This window comes from Pongo pygmaeus, chromosome 4 (genome assembly GCF_028885625.2).
Source record: "Pongo pygmaeus isolate AG05252 chromosome 4, NHGRI_mPonPyg2-v2.0_pri, whole genome shotgun sequence".
Classification (NCBI taxonomy): Eukaryota; Metazoa; Chordata; class Mammalia; order Primates; family Hominidae; genus Pongo; species Pongo pygmaeus.
Window position 1 is genome coordinate 123,094,201 of NC_072377.2, and position 22,212 is coordinate 123,116,412.

The window sequence follows — 22,212 nt, forward strand, 5'->3', positions numbered from 1 at the left end:
TTGCATCAAGAGGGCGGACTTCTCCCTTGCTGTTCTCATGATAGTGACTGAGTTCTCACGAGATCTGGTTGTTTAAAAGTATGTGGCACCTCCCTCTTCTCTTTCTTCCTCCTGCTCTAGCCATGTAAAACATGTCTGCTTTCCCTTCCCCTTCTGCCATGATTGTAAGTTTCCTGAGGCCTCCCCCGCCATTTATACTTCCTTTACAGCCTGCTGAACCATGAGCAAAGTAAGTCTCTTTTATTTACAAATTATCCAGTCTCAGGTAGTTCTTTATAGCAATGTGAGAACAGACTGATACAATATGCTCATACTCCACAATGGCACAGGCTTCACTAGATGTATGGTAGCCATTTCAACTAAAAGCAATCTGAAATGCAAAAAGTCATCTAGATTGATCATCCAGTAGAAGTTTTACTCAATCAGCAGGCTTTACTCAAGAAATATTACATGCCCTGGGGGGCTAGATCAACTTTCCATAAAAGGAATTCAAATTTTACATGATATCCCTATGTCTTCCCCTCAGTGAAAATCAGTGAAAATTTCTTTCCTGGCTCAAAGCCTAGATCTGTACTTTTTTTTATCTGAATAAACAAAAGATAATTATTTTGCATCCTGAGCATGAGGTCATATCATTCATTGAGAAGAGAGGTTCCATTTGTAGCAGTCACTATTAATTCTCTAATAGTCATTTCTCCCATCCTCCTTGCTAACAAAACCCCAGTGTAGTTCAGGCAGCCCTGTGCCCAGTCCCATGGGATGAGTAAGGAAATGTATAATAATCAGTCAAGGGCATTCCATTGCTCTTGGCTGGTGATTAGCCTACAAGTGGATATATGCCCTACTTCTGGCTAAACAGATGTAAAGAAAGCATTTTCTTTTGGGATACAGTCAGGAATGCAAGGACAAAGAGCTCGCACCTCATACCCTCCCTTCCTATCTGTGTATGGTATGGATATGCTATGTAGAGGTGTGGCAGCCATTTTGCAATCATGAGGTGACAAGCCTGTGAAGGAACACCAATGCTATGATGTTGAGCAAATGAAAGGACCTGGGTCCTTGATGGTAACACTGAGTCACTGAACCTATCTGCAGATGGTGTATCTCCATGTCTTACTGAGTGAGTAAATAAAAGCCCTCATTATTTACAGTTACGTAAGGCTCTCTGATAAGTGCTCCCCAAAGCATCCTAACTATCTATAACAACTCTCAGACATTTAGGCAAGGATAATTTAAAATTTAACCAATCCTGCTTCTCCTATATTTTCTATAATCCAACCACCATTTTCTCTTTTCATCAACTTTCCTGTGAACTTAGATCACATGGTTCATCATTCAACCATACACTTACTATAACATTTTTAACTCCCTCACACCCTTATCCTTCTGCTGCACTGGCTCAGCAAAACCCCATCCTAGATCAATCAATCATCCACATTTCCCATCCGTATCTAGGCTCCTGAATATCACCAGAGAAAATAATAGAATCAATAGATTAGTATCACCACAAATTCAGTCTGCATTCTCAGTTCAGTCCTAAGGAATAACCTATAATCCTTCTCTGCATCTCTAGTTAGTCACTCTCCCAACAACTGTTTCAAGCCTTCACCAACTCATCCCTCCCTGTCTATGTACATCTCATTTCTGCTTTACAGGACTCCCTCAATTTCTCAGCAGCCACTCACAGTTACCTGCATTCACTGTCACCACTGTCTTTATCGATTGTAATCATTAAGTTGTTCGCTAAATACCCCAACGATCCACCTTTATAGCATTTGTTAAGATCACACTAGCTGATCCTCTAGTACTTGGACAGTGGTTAACGAATTCTCACCAATAGTGGGGGGAAATGACATGTGTTGCTTTGGGACCAGAGCATTTCATTGCCAGTGAGGGCTCCTCCAGAACTTTCTTCCCCTCTGTCATGGAAACCAACAATATCTCAGCTCCATCTAGGTGACTATAATGAACAAAGCAGAAGTAGACACATAGCATGAATAAGAATTAAACTCGTTTAAAAAAAACTAAGATTTTGAAGTGTTTGTTATTGTTGCATAATATAGCCTATTCTCACTGATATATCTTTTCTCCTACATCACAAAATATTGTGTCTCCCCTGTCATCTCTCAGATGTATCCTTCCACTTGTTCTCCATCCTCAGAGATGCTGTTCCATCATTCTGTCTCTCTTTCTTTCTCTCTCTCCATATATATTGTGTGTATATATGTATATACATATGTGTGTGTGTGCATGTATATATATGTGTGTGTGTATATATACACACACACAATTTTATATATATATATATCCTCAACCTTTCCTTCATTCTGCATGTATCTTTAAACCTTTCCTTCATTCCATTTAGTATAAAAATTTGTTTAAAGTACTGTTACAGCTTTTTTAGAATTTGTCTAGCAGGCTTTCTGGTTTTCACCATAAAATGCCCCACATGGATTAATAAAAAAAAAATTGTTAAAAGTAATCCCATATTTTCAATCTTTTAAAAATGTCCATTACTGATCCTATATATCTCCATAGCTTCCATCTTTATGTCTTTCCCTTATAAAACACAAGTGGGCCAAGGCCTACTGCCTTGCTTGAACAATATAGTCTTTATGTACTGCATTCACTTGCACTCTTCCCATTTACTCTTCATCCCATCATAATATCATAGCCACCCCACACCATTCTACGACAGCATTCTTCCCAAAATTATGTGTGCACTCAGGTGCCAAACTGAATGGACCCTGTACTGGACATGCTGGCCTATTTTCCTCTGTACACACTTCTTCTTCTTTCTTAAAATGGCCCATTCCCAGCCCTTCTGAATGAATCTGCTGTGCCTTGGCCTACAGGTTCCATTACATAGACTTGGATGTACTTTCTACCATGAGACTCCCCCAAGAAACCCCCCAAATCAGGCACAGCTGATTAGCCATGAGAAGACAGCTAATCTAAAGGCAACCAATCCATAGGAAAGGCCAGAAAATTGTGATTTGTGTACAGGTTCAAGAAAAGGATCTTGGCTAGGTTTTCTTTCTCTCATGAATTTGAACTAAGAACTAAGGAAAGTTGGCATTTGGTGATGAGGAAATGGTCCTAGGAGTCTATGAAAAATTGGAACTGGGTCAGCACTATGGCCATATACAAGAAACCACAGAGCAAGGTATTAGCTGAGAACAGGTAACTGGGCAGCAACTCAGAGATGGCCTCTGGAAAAGGGGTAGAGTGAATAGCTTTGGTTCCTACTGGCCTTCCAGACCCAGTGGCCAGTCTTTTTGTGGTCCAGTTGTGCTTGGTTTTTGTCTCAGATTTATATACAATTCTATAAACTATCCTTAAAATGAATCCCTATTACTATAATGTAAGTGGATTTTTTTTCTTAGCAAAAAGTTCTTTTAACCCTTATTTCATTTTACCTCCTTATAGTATTTTGCAATATTGACCAATCCCTCTCTTGAAAGTTTCTCCCACCTTGCTTCTCCGACAGGAGGAGCCTCTGCTTCATCTTCTATTGATACCTCTCATTTCTTCTCAGTCTCCTTCAGTGGCTTTTCTTCCTCTGCCAATCTGTTAAATGTGAAGGTGCCTGAAGTTTCCCTGTTGGCTTTGGTCCACACTCCCTGGACACTTTACCCACTGTCATGTCTTCAACTCCAATCTAGCTGCAAACTCTTGGGATTTAATTCTGTCCAACTAATGTGAATTTTTGGAAAATCACTGTATTAAGGTTCTCTGGAGGGACAGAACTAATAGGATATATGTATATATGAAAGGGAGTTTATTCAGGAGAACTGACTCACATGATCACAAAGTCAAGTCCCACGATAGTTCGTCTGCAAGTTGAGGAGCAAGGAAGCCAGGGGTGGATCAGTCCGAGTACCAAAACCTCAAAAGTAGAAAAGACGACAGTGTGGCCTTCAGTCTGTGGCCAAAGGTCCGAGAGACCCTGGCAAACCACTGGTGTAAGTCCAAGAGTCTAAAAACTGAAGAACTCGGAGTCTGATGTACGAGGGCAGGAAGCATTCAGCATGGGAGAAAGATGAAGGCCGGGAGACTCAGCAAGTCTGCTCTTCCTTCTTCTCCTGCCTGCTTTACTCTAGCTACACTGGCAGCTGATTAGATGGTGCCCACCCAGATTGAGGGTGGGTCTGCCTCTTCCAGTCCACTGCCTCAAATGTTAATCTCCTTTGGAGATTAACACCCTCACAGACACACCCAGGAAAAATACTTGGCATCCTTCAATCCAGTCAAGTTGACACTGAATATTAACCATCACGATCACTTTTACATGTGTTAAAACAATCATTCAATTATTAGTCATAAGACTTCACATTTTTCATTTCTAAGATAGTTTGTAACACTGTAGTGAAGGTCTGTGACCAAGTTCTCAACACTATCATTCATTAGTGTATAATGACAACCTTTCAACAAACATCTGATAAAGATGCCGCAGTAGAAAATTCTGGAGCAAAAATATAAAATAAAATTATTCAGCTGAATCTTCAGTTTAAATTTGCTCAAAGGGTTTTGTTTGGTTATGTACAAGAATTTTGTAATTTCAATTTTTATGTAGAAAAGTGTGTAATCAAAGTAATTATTAAGACTGAAGTCAGCCATGAGTTGGGAAAAAAATCACTACACACACACACATGTTATCTATGAATATATTATATATACATACACATATTTATGACCAATGGAAGAAGGAAGTCAGGAATTGATTAATATCATAGAACTGTAAAGAAATAATTTAAGATCATCATATTTCATTGCCTCACTTTATAGATGAAACAGAGAACCCATGATTTGCCCAAAGTGACACAGCTTGCTCTTTGCAGAGTTGGACAGTTGTGAAGGTCACCTGACTCCTTCTCCAGCACTCTTCCCAGCACACACTGATTTATCAACTGCTCTCAAACATAATGGCAATATTTTTGAGGATTGAAGAAGACATAGTCAGAGGGCATTTATTTTCTCAACAGAATCTCCCTCGGCCACGGCACTTTTCTCCCATTAGGCTCCTGAATATGGGAAATGGGAAGCAGATGTTATGAGAACGGATGTGAGAAAAAGCAAATTCACACCTTCTCTTTGATGAGCTTAGAAGGACTCAAACTGCTCTCTCTGGAGTAAAGACAGCTGCTGAGATGTACGAAAGCTTTGATCCAAGAGCTTGAAGTCCCAGGGTCATGAAATCACCCCAGGAAGAGAAATAGGGTGGGTTTTAAATCACATTTGGTAATTTATATCTGGGTATAAAATATACTAAAATTAGAAAAAACGGTGACAGATAAAAATTGGTAGAAAATGTTCCAAATTCTTTCATTAGAAGATTGCTCTGAAGTACCATATTTAAACATACTGAGGCTATTGTTTTCAATAATTAAAATATTCTACTATTTTTAAAGGTTTATGTGTGAATATGTATCTGTGTATGTGTGAGTGCATATATATATCTCTGTGTCTATATATGTGTGTATATTTACATATACATGTAATATTGAGAGTGAGAGAGAGGCAAACTGCAAGAGCTTGAACAGAGAACCTCATCTGAATTGGGAAAAATTAAAATCCTGGGTTCAATCACCAGGCATCTGGCACTTAATAATGGCCTTTCCAAATTATAAGTTTAGCTTTTAAATCTTTTTTAAAGCACATGAAATGTTTCAAATTTATAAAACACTATACAGTTATATATAGAGAGAGAGCTATAGTTATAAATTTAAATGTATAGTTATAGATAATGTATGGTTATAAATAGCTATAGCTATATATATTATAACTGTGTATATAATTATAAATATATATAAGTGTGTGTATATATATATATATATACATATATATATTTATGCCCACAGACACACACATACACACACAAAGTGACAAAAACATTTGCGGGTTTTAATTGAACTCTTCATATACTATGCCAAGAGAAAACATTCTGATTTCTCAAATCAGATCACAAAATAATCAAAAGATGAGGGAGGCACTGAACTGCAGCTTTGACTGAATGGCTACATTGAATCCAAAATTCCAGAAATATTTTTACTGCCTACTCTTTGCAGTCAGGTTATATTAAATCATTTATATTCTGAGATACCCACATGCATGATGAAGTCAGCATCTCTCTTTAGAACAGCAATGTCAGACAGCCCACCAGGGTGGTGGTGAGTGATTGTGCATCCCAGCCCAGGAAACCATGCTTTTCACACAGATCCTTGCAACCAGTGGATCGGGAGATCCCCTCATGAGCCCATGCCACCAGGATCTTGGGTCCCAAGCACAGAGCTGTGTGGACTCTCAGCTGCCACTCAGGCATGCAGGGAGACCAGGAGTTTTTGCGTACTCTGGCCCCAGGAATTCCAGTGAGGTAGGAGATTCACCCATTCCTCTCGGAAGGGGGCTGAAGCCAGGGAGCCAAGTAGTGTTGTTCAGTGGGCCCCACTTCCATGACACCTCACACTGGTTTGGAATTCCAGTCAGCCGGCAGCAGCAGGCTGGAGAATGCCTGAGATGACCGAGTTCCCAGTCGGGGAAGGATGGCCAACATCTCTGCAGCTGGAGTCAGCCTGTTCTGGCCTGCTGGCTCTAGGGAGTCTGGGTGGTCCAGACTGGGAGGAATTCCCCACAGCACAGCGCATTTGCTGTGGCAGATCATGGCCAGACTGCTTTAAGTGGGACTCTAATCCATCCCTTCTCACCAGGTGGGGCCTCCCCATGGGAATTTTAGCAAACGCAGCCAGGGTTTTACGGACAGAACTCTGATCTCCCTGGGACGCAGCTCCTGGGGAAGGGAGCGGTCATGGTCTCTAAGGCTCAGCTAACTTAGCCTTTCCCACCTGCTGGCTCCGAAGAGTCTGGGGGCTTCTGTACAAAAGGGGGTTTCCACCAGCGCAGTGCACCCACTCCAACAAGGGGAAGCCAGACTGCTTCTTTAAGCAGATCCCTGATCCTTTTCCTCCTGACAGGGTGAGACCTCCCAACAGAGGTCTCCAGGCACTTCCTACAGAAGCGTTTGGGCCGGCATCAGTTGGTGCCCATCTGGAAAGGACCTCCCAGAAGAAGGAGCAGGCTGCCATTTTTGCTGTTTTGCAGCCTCCACTGGTGATACCTCCAGGTGCAGTGGAAACCAGGTGATTAGGGTCTGGAGTCGACACTCAACAAACTGCAGCAGCCCTACAGAAGAAAGGTCTGACTGTTAAAAAAAAAAAAAAACAAACAAACAGAAAGCAAAAACAACAACAACATGGACAAAAAAGACCCCATAAAAACCCCTTTCAAATGTCAGCAACCTCAAGGATCGAAGGTAGATAAGCCCACAAAGATGAGAAAGAATCAATGCAAAAATGCTGAAAACTCAAAAAGCAAGAGTGTCTCCTCTCCTCCAAATGATCAAACACCTCTCTAGCAAGGGCAAAGAACTGGGGTGAGGATGAGATGGCTAAATTGACAGAAGTAGGCTTCAGAAGGTGGGTAATAACGTACTTCATTGAGCAAAAGGAGCATGTTCTAACCCAATGCAAAGAAGCTCAGAATCATGATAAAACAATACAGAAGCTGATAACCAGAAGAGCCAGTTAAAAGAGGACTATGAATGACCTGATGGAAAAACAACATGAGAACTTCACAATGAAATCACGAATGTCAATAGCCAAATAGACCAAGCAGAGAAAAAACAGAATTTACATTCTTCTAATCACCACATGGTACTTACTCTAAAACTGATCACATAATCAGAAGTGAAACACTCCTCAGCAAACGCAAAAGAACTGAAATCGTAACAAATAGTCTCTCAGACCACAGTGCAATCAAATTAGAACTCAAGGTTAAGAAACTCACTCAAAACCAAACAACTACATAGAAATTGAACAACCTGGCCGAGTGCAGTGGCACATGTCTGTAATCCCAGCACCTTTGGAGGCTGAGACAGGCAGATCACCTGAGGTCAGGAGTTTGAAACCACCCTGGCCAACATGGTGAAACCCTGTCTCTACTAAAAATACAAAAATTAGCTGGGCATGGTGGTGGGCACCGGTAATCCCAGCTACCCGGGAGGCTTAGGCAGGAGAATCGCTTGAACTAGGGAGGCAGAAGTTGCAATGAGCCGAGATCGTGCCACTGCACTCCAGCCTGGGCAACAGAGTGGGACTCCATCTCATAAATAAATAAACAAATAAATAAATTGAACAGTCTGCTCCTGAATGACTCCTTGGTAAATTATGAAATTAAGGCAGAAATTAAGAAGCTCTTTGAAACTAACGAGAACAAAAAGACAACATACCAGAATCTCTGGGATGCAACTAAAGCAGTAGACAGCAGTAGACAAGAAATAATCAAGATCAGAGCAGAGCTGAAGGAGATAAACACCAAAATCCCTTTAAAAAATCAACAAATTCAGGAGGTTTTTTTTGAAAAAATTAATAAAATAAATAGACTGCTAGCTAGACTAATAAAGAAGAAAAGAGACAAGAACCAAATAGACACAATCAGAAATGATAAGGGGGATATCACCACTGACCACACAGAAATACAAACAACCATCAGAGAATACTATAAACACCTCTATGCACACAAACTAGAAAACCTAGGAAAAATGGGTAAATTCGTGGACACATACAACCTGACTGAACCAAGACTGAACCAGGAAGAAATTGAATCCCAGAATAGACCAATAACAAGCTCTGAAATTGAGGCAGTAACAAATAGCCTATCAACCAAAAAAAGCCCAGGACCAGATGGATTTAGAGCTGAATTCTACCAGAGGTACAAAGAGGAGCTGGTACCATTTCTTCTGAAACTATTCCAAACAATTGAAAAGGAAGAATTCCTCCCTAACTCATTTTATGAGGCCAGCATCATTCTGATACCAAAACCTGGCAGAGATACAACAACTAAAGAAAACTTCCCTCCAATATCCCTGATGAACATCAATGCAAAAGTCCTCAATAAAATACTGGCAAACCAAATCCAGTAGCACATCAAAAACTCACGATCAAGTTGGCTTCATCCCTGGGATGTTGGTTCCACATACACAAATCAATAAACATGATTCGCCACATAAACAGAACTAAAGACAAAAACCACATAATTATCTCCATATATGCAGAAAAGGCCTTCGATAAAATTCAACATCCCTTTGTGTTAAAAACTCTCAATAAACTAGGTGTTGAAGGAACATACCTCAAAATAATAAGAGCCATATATGACAAACCCACAGCCAATATCGTACTGAATGGCCAAAAGTTGGAAGCATTCCCCTTGAAAACTGGCACAAGACAAGAATGCCCTCTCTCACCACTCCTATTCCACATAGTATTGGAAGTTCTGGCCAGGAAAATCAGGCAAGAGAAAGAAATAAAGGGTATTCACATAGGAAGAGGGGAAGTCAAATTATCACTGTTTGCAGATGATACAATCCTATATATAGAAAACCCCATCCTCTCAGCCCAAAAGCTTCTTAAAGCTTATAAGCAACTTCAGCAAAGTCTCAGGATATAAAATCAATGTGCAAAAATCACTAACATTCCTATACACCAACAACAGGCAAGCAATCCGAGAGCCAAATCATGAATGAACTCCTAAGCACCATTGCTACCAAGAGAATAAAATACCTAGCAATACAGCTAACAAGGGAAATACAGGACATCTTCAAGGAGAACTACAAACCACTGCTCAAGGAAATCAGCAAGGACACAAACAAATGGAAAAACATTCCATGCTCAATATCATGAAAATGGCCATACTACCCAAAGTTATTTATAGATTCAATGCTATTCCCATCAAACTACCATTGACATTCTTCACAGAATTGGAAAAAACTCTTTTAAAATTCATATGGAACCAAAAAACAGCTCGAATAGCCAAGACAATCCTAAGCAAGATGATCAAAGCTAAAGGCATCATACCACCCATCTTCAAACTATACTACAAGGTTACAGAAACCAAAACAGGATGGTACTGGTAAAAAAAAAAAAAAACAGACACATAGACCAATCCAACAGAATAGAGAACTCTGAAGTAAGACCACACACCTACAACCATCTGGTCTTTGACAAACCTGACAAAAACAAGCAATGAGGGAAGGATTCCCTATTTAATAAATGTTGCTGGGAGAACTGGCTAGCCATATGCAAAAGATTGAAACTGGACCCCTTCCTTACTCCATATATAGTAATTAACTCAATATGGATTAAAGACTTAAAATGTAAAACCCAAAACTACAAAAACAAGAGAAGAAAGTCTAGGAAATACCATTCAAGACATAGGCACAGACAAATATTTCATAAGGAAGATGCCAAAAGCAATTGCAATAAAAGCAAAATTTGACAAATGGGATCTAATTAAACTAAAGAGCTTCCGCACAGCAAAAGAAACTATTATTAGAGTGGACAGACAACCTACAGAACGGGAGAAAATTTTTGCAATCTATCCATCTGACAAAGGTCTAATATCCAGAGTCTACAAGAAACTTAAACAAATTTATAAGAAAAAAACAACCCCATTAAAACATGGGCAAAGAACATGAAAAGACACTCTCAAAAGAAGACATTCATGCAGCCAACAAACATATGAAAAAAAGCTCAACATCACTGATCATTAGAGAAATGTAAATCAAAACCACAATGAGATACCATCTCACACCAGTCAGAATGGCAATTATTAAAAAGTCAAGAAACAACAGATGCTGGTGAGGTTCTGGAGAAAGGAATGCTTTTACAGTGTTGGTGGGAATGTAAATTAGTTCATTCATTGTGCAAGATAGTGTGGTGATTCCTCAAAGATCTAGAAGCAGAAATGCCATTTGACCTAGCAATCCCATTACTGGGTATATACCCAAAGGAATATAAATCATTCTAAAATACATGCACGCCTATATTCATTGCAGCACTATTCACAATAGCCAAGATATGGAATCAACCCTAATGCCCATCAGTGATAGGCTGGATAAAGAAAATGTGGTACATATACACCATGGAATACTATGCAGCCATAAAAAGGAACAAGATCATATCCTTTGCAGGGAAATAGATGGAACTGGAATCCATCATCCTCAGCAAACTAACCCAGGAACAGAAAACCAAACACTATATGTTTTCCCTTATAAATGGGAGTTGAACAATGCGAACACATGGATATAGGGAGGGGAACAACACACACTGGGGTCTGTTGGGTAGGACGAGGGGTGAGAGAGCATCAGGAAGAATAGCTAATGGATGCTGGGCTTAATACCTAGGTCATGGGTTGATCTGTGCAGTAAATCACCATGGCACACGTTTACCTATGTAACAAACCTGAACATTCTGTCCATGTACCCTGGAACTTAAAAGTTGCAAGAAGAAAACAAAAACAAACAAACAGTAATGCCCACAGTCAAAGCATGGCATGTACTTCAGCAGCCAATTTTTTTCACCCTTCAGGCATGGATTAAAGTGCCCTTTTATGGCAGTGTTCAGAGTTAGCCCGCAAACCTCAGAATCTCCTCAATATTCTTTGTTACCCTCAGCCTCAACTCTCAGTTCCTAGTCAAATCACTGTTGCCCAGAGTCACCTTCTCCAGACTCCAGCCAGGAGATCTTCATTTCTAACCTTACTTGCCTCTCGAATCCCTTGAACACTCCCTCTGGCCTGGCTGTACTCAGCTCTGGATGAATAAACAATGGTTTCTCAGCTCTCCCTTTTTCTAGACCTACTATTCTGCACTCTGTTTTCCAAGATGGTCAGGGACCCTTAAGCCCTGCCCTATACCCCCACAATTTTTAATGATTCTACCTTTTCTTATAACATCTAATTCTCTACTCCTTAGGCACCTCCTCTCAGAGCCACCTCCTGAGACCAACACCCCAAATGCAGCTGATTCATCTCAACAGGAGCTGCCAAGGAATCCTCACTCTGTACAGATATTAACCTATACTAAAGGCAATATCGTCACGCTTAACCGACCAGATGAAAGTGTTCTTGATCCCCATACATTTCAGGAAGTTTACTGTAATAGAAAAAAAAACTGAAGTCCAACAGAAATGAATCTCTGTGCTTGGAGACTGTCACTAACACCCCAAGTTCACTATAGTCCTTAGCCTCAGGAAAGCAAGTAATTGATTCATCTGTTGTATTTTTAATGTCCTTACCGCTTGTCAATGTGCTGCTCTGTTTATAAGCTGCAAAACATTTTGGATTAGATGTCTGCTCTTAAAATCTGCCACTTTTGGGAGGGTTTTCAGTAATACCTCAGGGTACTGTTTTGGACAATTTCTGGAATTCTCTTTGTAAGCTTATGAAGGGCCATCCTCTTAAAACGCACTGGATTGACCCCTCTCATTTGGTACATTTTCCCTAACACAGACAAATTTGTCTCTCTCCAAGTCTCCAAGTTTAGTGCAGGCAGGAAAAATCGTATATTGTGTCTCTTGAAGATACTATTAAATCATCCCCTAACATGCTATTATATATTTATTCATGCCTTGTGTTTATTGTCTGTCCACTGACTAGCAGGTAAGTAACAAGGAGGGCAGGGATTATCTTTGGTCTCTGGTTAATCCATTGGCCAATAACAGGCCCTGTCCCAAAGTGTAAGTTCAGTAAATATTTGTTAAATTTGTTACGCAATTAATCTTCTGCTATAAAAATTTAACCTGAATGCTTTGGCACTTGTTATGTTGAAACAAGATGTACAGTTTGAATTGAGAAATACTTCATGAGCTTTGAGGGAAGAGTAAAAGGAGATCATGATCAGTCCATCCTACTCTAATGGTATGAATTACTCCGTGAGGAGCAAGAAACATGACATTTCTTGTGTTCCAAATTGAATCAAATCTGGCTCAATGCCCACAGAAAAAGTTTTTTGAGAAATCCAATAAAAGCCACCTTTTGGATTACCTCCCCTTTCATTTTCAAACAACAATTCTAGAGCTATAGAGTTCAGAAAAATGAAACAGGGGTTGTTGGTACTCTATTTTGGTTTCTGATGCTTTTGGTATATAATAAAAGAAATGGTTCCACCCATAGCTCTTCTCCCTTCATCCCAAGTTCAGCCATGGGGACACTACTGAAGCACCCAAGATGATAGGATATAGTTTCCAGTCTATACAGGCACCACATGGCCATCACCATGTAAAATTCTTGCATCCACAAAGGCATTGCTTTCCAGTGAGATCAGCTATCTATCACTAACAGAAACTACAAACCCTGATTCCTTTCCTAGTTCTCAAGTATCATCTAATACCCCAGAGTTTCTTTCATTTTCCTCTTAATTCTCTCCCTTCCCATCTCTCAAACAAACAAAAAAAGGTATTCATACCTGCTTTGCTATATCTCATAATGGTGTATAATCACCTATTCTTATAGATGGACAGAACCCAGACCCTAGAAACAAAAATATTTGACTTGTCTTTAAGGAACAAATAAAAGCCAGGTTTCAGGACATTCTTGATTTAGGTGGTGAAGTAGGGAATTTCAGGTAGGACTGGGTTCAGTTGCTTGTAATCAAAGCTCCAAAACAATAATGGCCTTAAAAAGACAAACATTTGTTTTATCTCCCTTAGAAGAAGTCCTGAGATAGCTCCCAATGCTGGTATACAGGCTCCTATCCTATGCTCCACCAACCTTACCATGCCACCTCATGATCCAAGATGACTGTTCATGTATTGGCCATATGCTAATAAACAGAAAGAAAAAGGGTAAAGGGTACATGACAGATATTTTTAAAAATTCCCTTGGGCAGCGATAATCTTTCATTACAGCTCACTGGCAACTCACATAGCCAGACTAGTACAAGGGAAGATGAAAACCATAGCCTTTATCCTACGTGGCCATCTTGGATATTGGGAAAGGCAACTAGCAGTCTATTCTTTGAAGGGTGAACATTCATGCTGTTCTTTCATCATAAGTTGGTAATAGTTAAAAGCAAAACTGAGATTTTTCAATAGGTCATCAAACTGTACAAAATACTAACAAGTAATCCTTTTATTCTTCCAAGTTTAAGACCCATTTCAAGTCTCAATTGCCACTTGCCCCACACTTTGGTTCAAGGTGAGAGACAATGTCATTTGTCATCAACATCTTCTCAAAATTCTTTTGTCATCTGACTTGGTCTCAGATAGATTAATAGATATTCATGAGATATACAATAATAAAAGAATGGGATATAAGAGAAACAAAATCTAAAATCAAGCCTAATTTGAATTCTATGAAGGTTGGGCATGAGGACAGAAGTAATAGAATAAGTGAATCTTGTCCCCACCTCCACTCCCAACAAATTACAAGCTTGAAGAATTTGTATCATTGTTTTATACCTCCCAGAATGTTCTCTATAATCAGCACTCAATTTTGCTACATTGAGTTGACAAACTGATAATAATATAGACATAAGAACTTTTGTGAAAAAAAAAGATGAAGAAGAATTAAAAACACTTTCAAATTAATGACATGGCAGAAAAGAGCACTATACCAAAAGTTGGCACACCTAGGTTCTATAACTGTCTTCACTAGTTATTGCTTATTAGACCTCAGTTTCTCCATGTGGAAAATGGAGATTATTACTCCTGCCCTTATCTTTCAGGTTGTAATTACGAATAAATATGAATTGCAAAGTGTCGTATAGGATATCACTTTTCTGTATTCTTCTTCCTAGACCTACCCAGTAAGTATACCAGATCAAGGAACTTTTGCAACTTGGGGGTAAAAGCAAAACAAAATGAAATATGGGAAGCATGTACTGAAGGAAGAACCATTCTTTAAGGCATTGGATAACCTGCTAATAAAATTCCCTGAATCAATAAACATGACGATCAGAGCAGCAACTACAAATCACTCAAGGAAGGACTTTCTACTACAGCATCTAGGCTCCCTCTGCCTTGGCTCATCTAGGCTCAAGGCTTCTGACCTGGTTCATATTATGTTTCTGCAAGTGTCATGATCATAATAATCACAATGAGCGGAGCTGTAATCAGATATCCCTGAAAGGCCCACGAGTCATAGGAAATAAGCACTATGACTTAAAAGGATGTTAAACTACTGTTCAATTACACCAGCCACACATATCCTATTTGAAGAATTCCATTAAATGTCTTTTGGAAAAATCACAATGTGATTGGAATTAAAATTCAGACACTACCAATGAACCGGGGAGAGGGCCATTTTCACTCCTGTTCAGTAATTTGTGGGGATATTAAACTTATCTCGGGCCTTTGAGAATATATAATAGAGAAACTGATTGAGTTTGGGGGTTTAAGGAAGGTTCCTCAGAAGAGGTATTTAACCTGAATCTGAAGAACTAAAATTCTCAAGTGAAGAGGGAGAGGAAGGGATTTCTAGACAAGAAAAACAGCATGTGCCAAGGCCCTGAGGCAGGAAAGAGAAGAGCCAACTCATGGAACTGAGAGAAGGGCAGTATGAGTGGAGCAAGAAGCACACAGAAGAGACCAGTGCCAGACAAGGCTGGAGAGCTGGACTATCCGAGTTGGGAATCTTTGCTTGTGAGCCAAAGAAGTTAACTCTGCCTCACTCATCAAAATAAGGAGAGAGCTGTTTTATTCAAATACACTAAAAAACTCAAAAAGTTGAAAGATATTCATAGGATGTAGCACAACCAAGGTCACTGGTCATCTTACAAGTGCAGTTTTGGTGGCTCCAGAGTCAAATGGCCGAAGGGGTTATTGGGAAGTAGGGTGAAGGAGGAAGCAGGCATACACTGTGTTTGGGAAGTCTGGCTGTAACTGAGGAGATCAGAGAGAAAGCATTGGTCCAGGATATGGGTGCAGGGTCAAGGCAGGCTCTTTTTAAGATTAAGAAGTCTGAAAAATAGGGCAGGCGCAGTGGCTCACGTCTGTAACCCCAGCACTTTGGCGGGCGGATCACGAGGTCAGGAGATCGAGAGCATCCTGGCTAACATGGTGAAACCCCGTCTCTACAAAAAATACAAAAAATTAGCCGGGCATGGTGGCAGATGCCTGTAATCTCAGCTACTCAGGAGGCTGAGGTAGGAGAATGGCGTGAACCAGAGAGGCGGAGTTTGCAGTGAGCTGAGATTGCGCCACTGCACTCAAGCCTGGGCAACAGAGCGACACTCCGTCTGAAAAAAAAAAAAAAAAAAACACAAGTCTGAAAAATAGTTCAATACCAATGAAAAGAATGGTTGAGTAGATAAGAGAGAAGGGATAACGTTTAGCATATTCAAGAAGGAAAGGAATTTGTAGCACACCTGGAAGCACTGTTCTTAGTAATAAGGAGGAGCAGCTCCTCTATGCCTGCCAAAAGGGGGAAGGAGGTACAGATGCAAGGCGAGTCCTCTGTGATGGTAGTAAACAAATGCAGTTCCCAGGTGATGGCTTCTACTTGTTTTTGAAGTAGGTCATTTTCTGAGATGAGGGAGGAGTGGGAGGTACATAAAGAGAATTAGGAAATTTAAAGAAGTAGAGAAGTTGGGGTTTTCCGTGTTAGTTTTTGTTTTTGTTTTTGAGACAGGGTCCCGCTCTGTCACTCAGGCTGAAGTGCAGCGGAGCCATCACAGCTCACTGCATCATTAACCTCCCAGGCTCAGGTGATCCTCCCACCTCAGTCTCCCAAGTAACCAGGACTATAGGCATGCACCACCATACCCAGCTAATTTTTGTATTTTTGGAGAGACAGGATTTTGCCATATTGCCCAGGCTGGTGTTGGACTCCTGGCCTCAAGCAATCCCCCAGCCCCGACCTCCCAAAGTGTTGGGATTACAGGTGTGAGCCACTGCACCCAGCCGGGAAAGATTTTTAAAAGTCACTGTGGGAAGTGGGAGAATAAGAAACAAGAAACACAGAGATTCTAGTCAGGGTTGAGGGCACAACTAAGAGGCATGTTTAATATTTCTGAATATTGACTGTGAATGTGATATCTTGTCCCAAAATAGGGGCAGGAACCATCTTTGTATTCTCTGTAAACACACAGTAGATGTTTGACATATTCCCATGGTTTATTTTCAGGCCTCCATACCAAGGACAGCTGTACCTCTCTTAACCTACTACTTGGTTTCTTATCTTAGGAGCTCAGCAAGTTCTATGACATTTAAATCCTTTGTTAAGAAATGTGGAGCTAAAATTGCAGCACACTATGATTCAGTGTACAGGTCTTTATGGCACATATTTGGGTATAAGAATTACCCTGAATTCATCATATTGATTTATTTGTATTTTCTCTTTTCTTTATCTTTTATTATCATACCTTACTGGGCAAACACATTTTAGCGACCTTAAGTTCCTTTTGTGGAATGAAGGAAGGTCCAAATAATTAATATCAATAATAGAACCAAAAGTGTCACCTGGAAGTTACCTTAATTTAAAAATATTGTCATTGCAGACATAGATATGTAGGTATGTGTATAGAAATTGATATAGATTCTGCAACATTTGCTAAAAATTCTTGTAGAAACAAGAAGCGTAAAACCTAGATCAGTTTCTACCCTGAGACACAGACAGAATCTATTTTGTAGAAAATGAAGGTGTATTTATCTACTTATTGGTGTAATGTTTTCCATAAAAATGAAATATTTTCACTAATTTCTAATAAACCATGAGCAAGAAAAATTATACTCCAAGATAAATATGTAAAATGATGAAAGTAGAGAAAATAGAAAAGATTTCATTTCTTCAAATAGTACATTGTTACTATTTTTAAAGCTGGGAATACATTTCAAATAGTAGTCTCAACTTAATTACTTTTAAGAAAACAACTACTGTAAACTTAAGCCTCTTATATGACAAGTTAATATTTTCAATGTACTTCACACTAAATAATATCAATGCTTTATTTGACTTTGATTTAAAAATCTCTGAATGAGAAATGGCATAATGGACTACAGACTCAAATCTCCATTCCATCTTTCTCTGCCTGTGTGACCTCATGAAAGTCCCTAATCACAGTAGATTATTATGAGAATTCAGTGAGTTAACATATGGGAAATACTTAGAACAGAACCTGGAAAATAGGCAGCATTATACAAGTGTTAGTTGTTGCTATGTTGTTGTTGTTTGTCATTGTCTTCATCATCTAAAAGATGTAGAAACTGTCTTTGCTAGGGTTTTTCTCAAGTACCACCAGAACTTTAACAGACTAGGTAACTAATTTAGTTCTAGTGATAATGACTGAGGTTGGTGATATTGGTCTCTCGGCTTTAAGAACATCCAATTGATGTTATCATAATGAGGCAAAGGATATCTTCGTTTGTGTTCAAAAGGCAGACCCAAACAACTAACAATCCCAAGTTCATGTGAAGGACAGTCAGACTGGCCTGTGAGCCAGAGTGTCCTTGACGTCTATTCCTTTCCCCAACTGTTTCACATTCTCACCACCAGTGACACAGAAAGGTAAAGCTTGACTAGGCCTTCATGGCCTTGCAGTTCAGGTCTCTTCTCTGAGCAAGGAAGTGGCTTTCAAGAGCCTTCAAACCAACTTCTGGATGCCAAACTATTCCCCCAAGCAAGGCCTTTTCCAGGCTACCAGGAGTCATCCAGAAGTCCTTACTTCTTCTAGGCATGTTGGCAATATGTATAATTAAAAAGCAAGCAACGAACAAAAATTGGCATCAGACAAACCAAAGTCCTCTACTCCTCAGTTCCGCCACTCAATAACCAATGACTTTTGCTATTTCCTTGCACTTTCTCAGCCTCAGTTTTCTTAGCTATAAAGTTGAAGTAATGGTTAGGAAAAAAAAATTGTTTATACCTGGCTTATCCTGTTGTGATGGTCTCAGGCAGAAACCAACCATTTCATGTTGTCTTCTGCTTTGTGGCCCAAATCATCTTGGAAACCCTGACTCCAAGGGTTTTTCAAATGTCAAGGTGACATATTTTGGGATAGCTTATTTTAAACCTCATCATTATTTAATGAACATTTTTAAAACCCAAGGATATCTTAACAGTTCATTTTTCTGAAATTGAGAAAGGCAAAATCAAGAAGAGCTGCTAGAAGAATATATATAAGATAATCTTATCATTGCTACAGGGCTCAACTAAATAATCCAAGCTCAAGTCAGTGCTAAATTTACCTCATAGCCATGGGCAGACCGGCTTTTAGTAGATAGAGACTGACTCAAGGAATCTTAACTGTGTACACTGTTACTAGTTGAGATCCCAGTCTGTTGCAAAGAGAGTCTGACCAAATTTCAGTACAAAATCCACCTGAAAAAAACAGTATCTAAAGACCATTAGGAAGGGCACTTATAAGGTTTGGGGTAATTACACTTAATTGTAGGATGGTCTTGGTAGAGATTTCTCAGAATTTGTAAATTAGAGAGCTGCTGGAAGTGTTAGTAATTATATTTTTAGAACATAAGTCCATACAGAGTTACTATCAGGTCAGCTTTTCTGTGGTCTTATCTACAACATATGAGCCTGAAAAAAATCAGTGTTAAAAAAGTTCGGATATAGATCATCGGTGATGCACATCATGTCTGGGTCTGGTGAAGTTTTTCTGTTTTGCAAGTAAGGTACATTTTCAAGTTATGGTTTTGCTTTAGGTTTTCACCTCTTCTTTTGGATAAAGCATTTTTAAAAATATTTGACATTCTTGATAGCTAGTTATCGAAACTGGCCCAACTGGCCCATAGAACTGATGTTATCAGTTTTTGAATAAACATAGAAATTGACCCTCCCTGGTGTTAAAACTTGAAACTTACATTTATCTTATTGGAGTTGCTTCCTCAGGAAACTGACCCTCAAGCAAGGAACTAAAACGCCAGCTCACCATGACCAGACAATGAGATGCCAGATCTCTCATCCATCATGACTTTATGTAGCTACATTCCTTTGCTGCTTTATAAGCCCCCAATTTTAATCAGTTGAGAGAGATGGATTTGAGACTGATCTCCTCTCTCTCTAGCTGATGTCACCTGAATAAAAAGCCTTCTTCCCTGGCAATACTCCCTGGCAATACTCATTGTTTCAGTGATTGGCTTTCTGTGCAGGAAGCAACAGGGTCCCCCGCCTGGTATTTCAGTAACAGATTTTGGTTTCCTGACTGGGAATGTGTTGCTCACAGTTCACTGGCCACAGGCCAGAAGAGTTTCAGAAGACCTCCTAGGCAGCTGCCTGTCTTTGTGTTTTTGGCCAAAGGTAAGTTTCAGTCTTTCTCTCTTTGGCCCACCACTGCCAGCCCCAATCATCGCCCTGATTGCCTAGGAAGAATCACTCTTGAGAACTGACATCTGGGGAGGCTGAGGCAGGAGAATGGCGTGAACCCAGGAGGCGGAGCTTGCAGTGAGCCAAGATCGCATCATTGCACTCCAGCCTGGGTGACAGAGCAAGACTCTGTCTCAAAAAAAAAAAGAAAGAAAGAAAGAAAAGAAAATTGACATCTGTCTCTGGACAGATAAGTGTCTTTTGTGGGTAGCTCACAGCAAATATGGCTCCTCTAGATTTGAGGAATCTATTTGCAGGTTGAACAAGCCTAACCAATGAAGGGAGGAAAGCTCCCTGACTGTTTCAGTTCGGACACTCTTGGGGCTTGCTAATAATTGCTTATTTGTGGCTGTATGTGCACATCTGCATCTGGACAAGTGAGTGTCTTCTGTGGGTCCAAAAAGCAGGAACTGCTCCTCTTGATTCGGGGAATTCTGAAGGAATTTCCATTTGAGGTTGAACAAGCCAAGCAGCTGAGACAGGAAAGCACCCCGACTCAGTCTGGACACTCTTGGGGCTTGTTGATCACTGCTGCAGTTGGACTGTGTCTTGGCGACTGCTTATGTGTATGTCAATGCAGACATGGGAGGCTGGGGTTCAATCCCAGAGTGCAGCCCACTTGGGTGCATTTTAGGGTTGGTCTGAAGGTAGTTGTGGGCCAATGGAGTGAGGGAAAATCTATGGCCATATCACCCTGAATGTGCCTGACTTTGCCCAGTCTTGGAAAGTCTTTGAATTGTAGTACTGTCCTTAATGAGAAAGCAGGATGTAGTTCCTTGCATCCAGGCTTTTATGCTGCTGTTCTAAGCAGGGTCAGGCCTAGTTATTACATGATGTTCTGCGGTGCTGTTTGGCCCTAGTATTCTTTGGAGTCTGAAAAGATTTGGCCTTTAAAAATTAAACTTCTATGAAAACTGCTTTACCCAAAATTTTGGCTCACAGCCTTCATTGGATTACCTATTAGGGCAAAGTTTAGCCATGTGAACATATTCATAACTCATGGCTAGAATTCTAAGGTAAAAGCTATTGGATCTTTATTTGTAAGTGGGTACATGTGTCTAAATGTCATGTGTTGTTTTTACAGAGTACCAAATTGGCTTTTAAATAAAGGAGTACTCTGGCCAGGCATAGTGGCTCACTCCTGTAATCTCAGCACTTTGAGAGGCTGAGGCAGGCAGATCACTTGAGCCCAGGAGTTCAAGACCAGCCTTGCCAACATGCCGAAACTCCATCTCTACAGAAAATACAAACATTAGCTGGGCATGGTGGTGCAAACTGTACTCCCAAGTACTTGGGAGGCTGGGGTAAGAGGATCACTTGAGCCCAGGAGGCAGAGGTTGCAGTAAGCTGAGATTGCACCACCGCACTCCAGCCTGGTTGGCAGAGTGAGACCCTGTCTCAAAAAAATAATAATAATACATAAATAAACAAATGAGCACTCATAAATTAAGTAAATAAGTTTAAACACTTTCAAGTTACTGTGAATTAAGTAAATCCTTAATAAACACGTTGGCTTTAAAATTATTGGTGAAATAAAAATAGAAATGTCTTCAGAATTATCAGCATACCTTTTTGTATGGGTTTTATATTTCTCTCTGCTTGGTATTTAATGGTTTGGCACAAAAGGTTATAAGACTATAAACCCAGTCATGAACAGAATGATCTTTGTGTGATTTTTTTTTATAAATAAGGCTAATTTAATATTGTTAGCATAATTTTTCAAAAAGTTGAATCTGAGTTATTGGGAAAATAGCCATGTATTTAAAGTTCTTACTGAGATGAACACCTGATACTCACAGGTTATAAAAATGGTTAACAAGGAAATGATAACTAGCTTTGTCTAATATCTCAGTTCTCATAAGTAACCTAGATAAACTGCTAAAATGAATGAAATGTAAATAGGATAAATGTTATAGGTAAACTCTTTATGTAATTTAAAATATTGAAATTATTTTGGATGCTCCTTAGATGTCTGTGTCATTCTAAGTAAGAAAGGATTATGATATGGGGAAACAGGTTTTTTTTAAATAGTGGAATGTTTTCATCTATAAAATGCTAATATCT

General features: G+C 39.8%; 1 non-coding gene across 1 annotated transcript; it reads left to right on the top strand.

Annotated features, from left to right (window-relative positions):
* The first annotated feature begins 2,384 nt into the window (after positions 1 to 2,384).
* On the top strand, positions 2,385 to 2,448 carry LOC129037682 (U7 small nuclear RNA). The gene has a single exon (XR_008502912.1). It is a non-coding gene; the product is annotated as a U7 small nuclear RNA (small nuclear RNA).
* Positions 2,449 to 22,212: the final 19,764 nt, after the last annotated feature.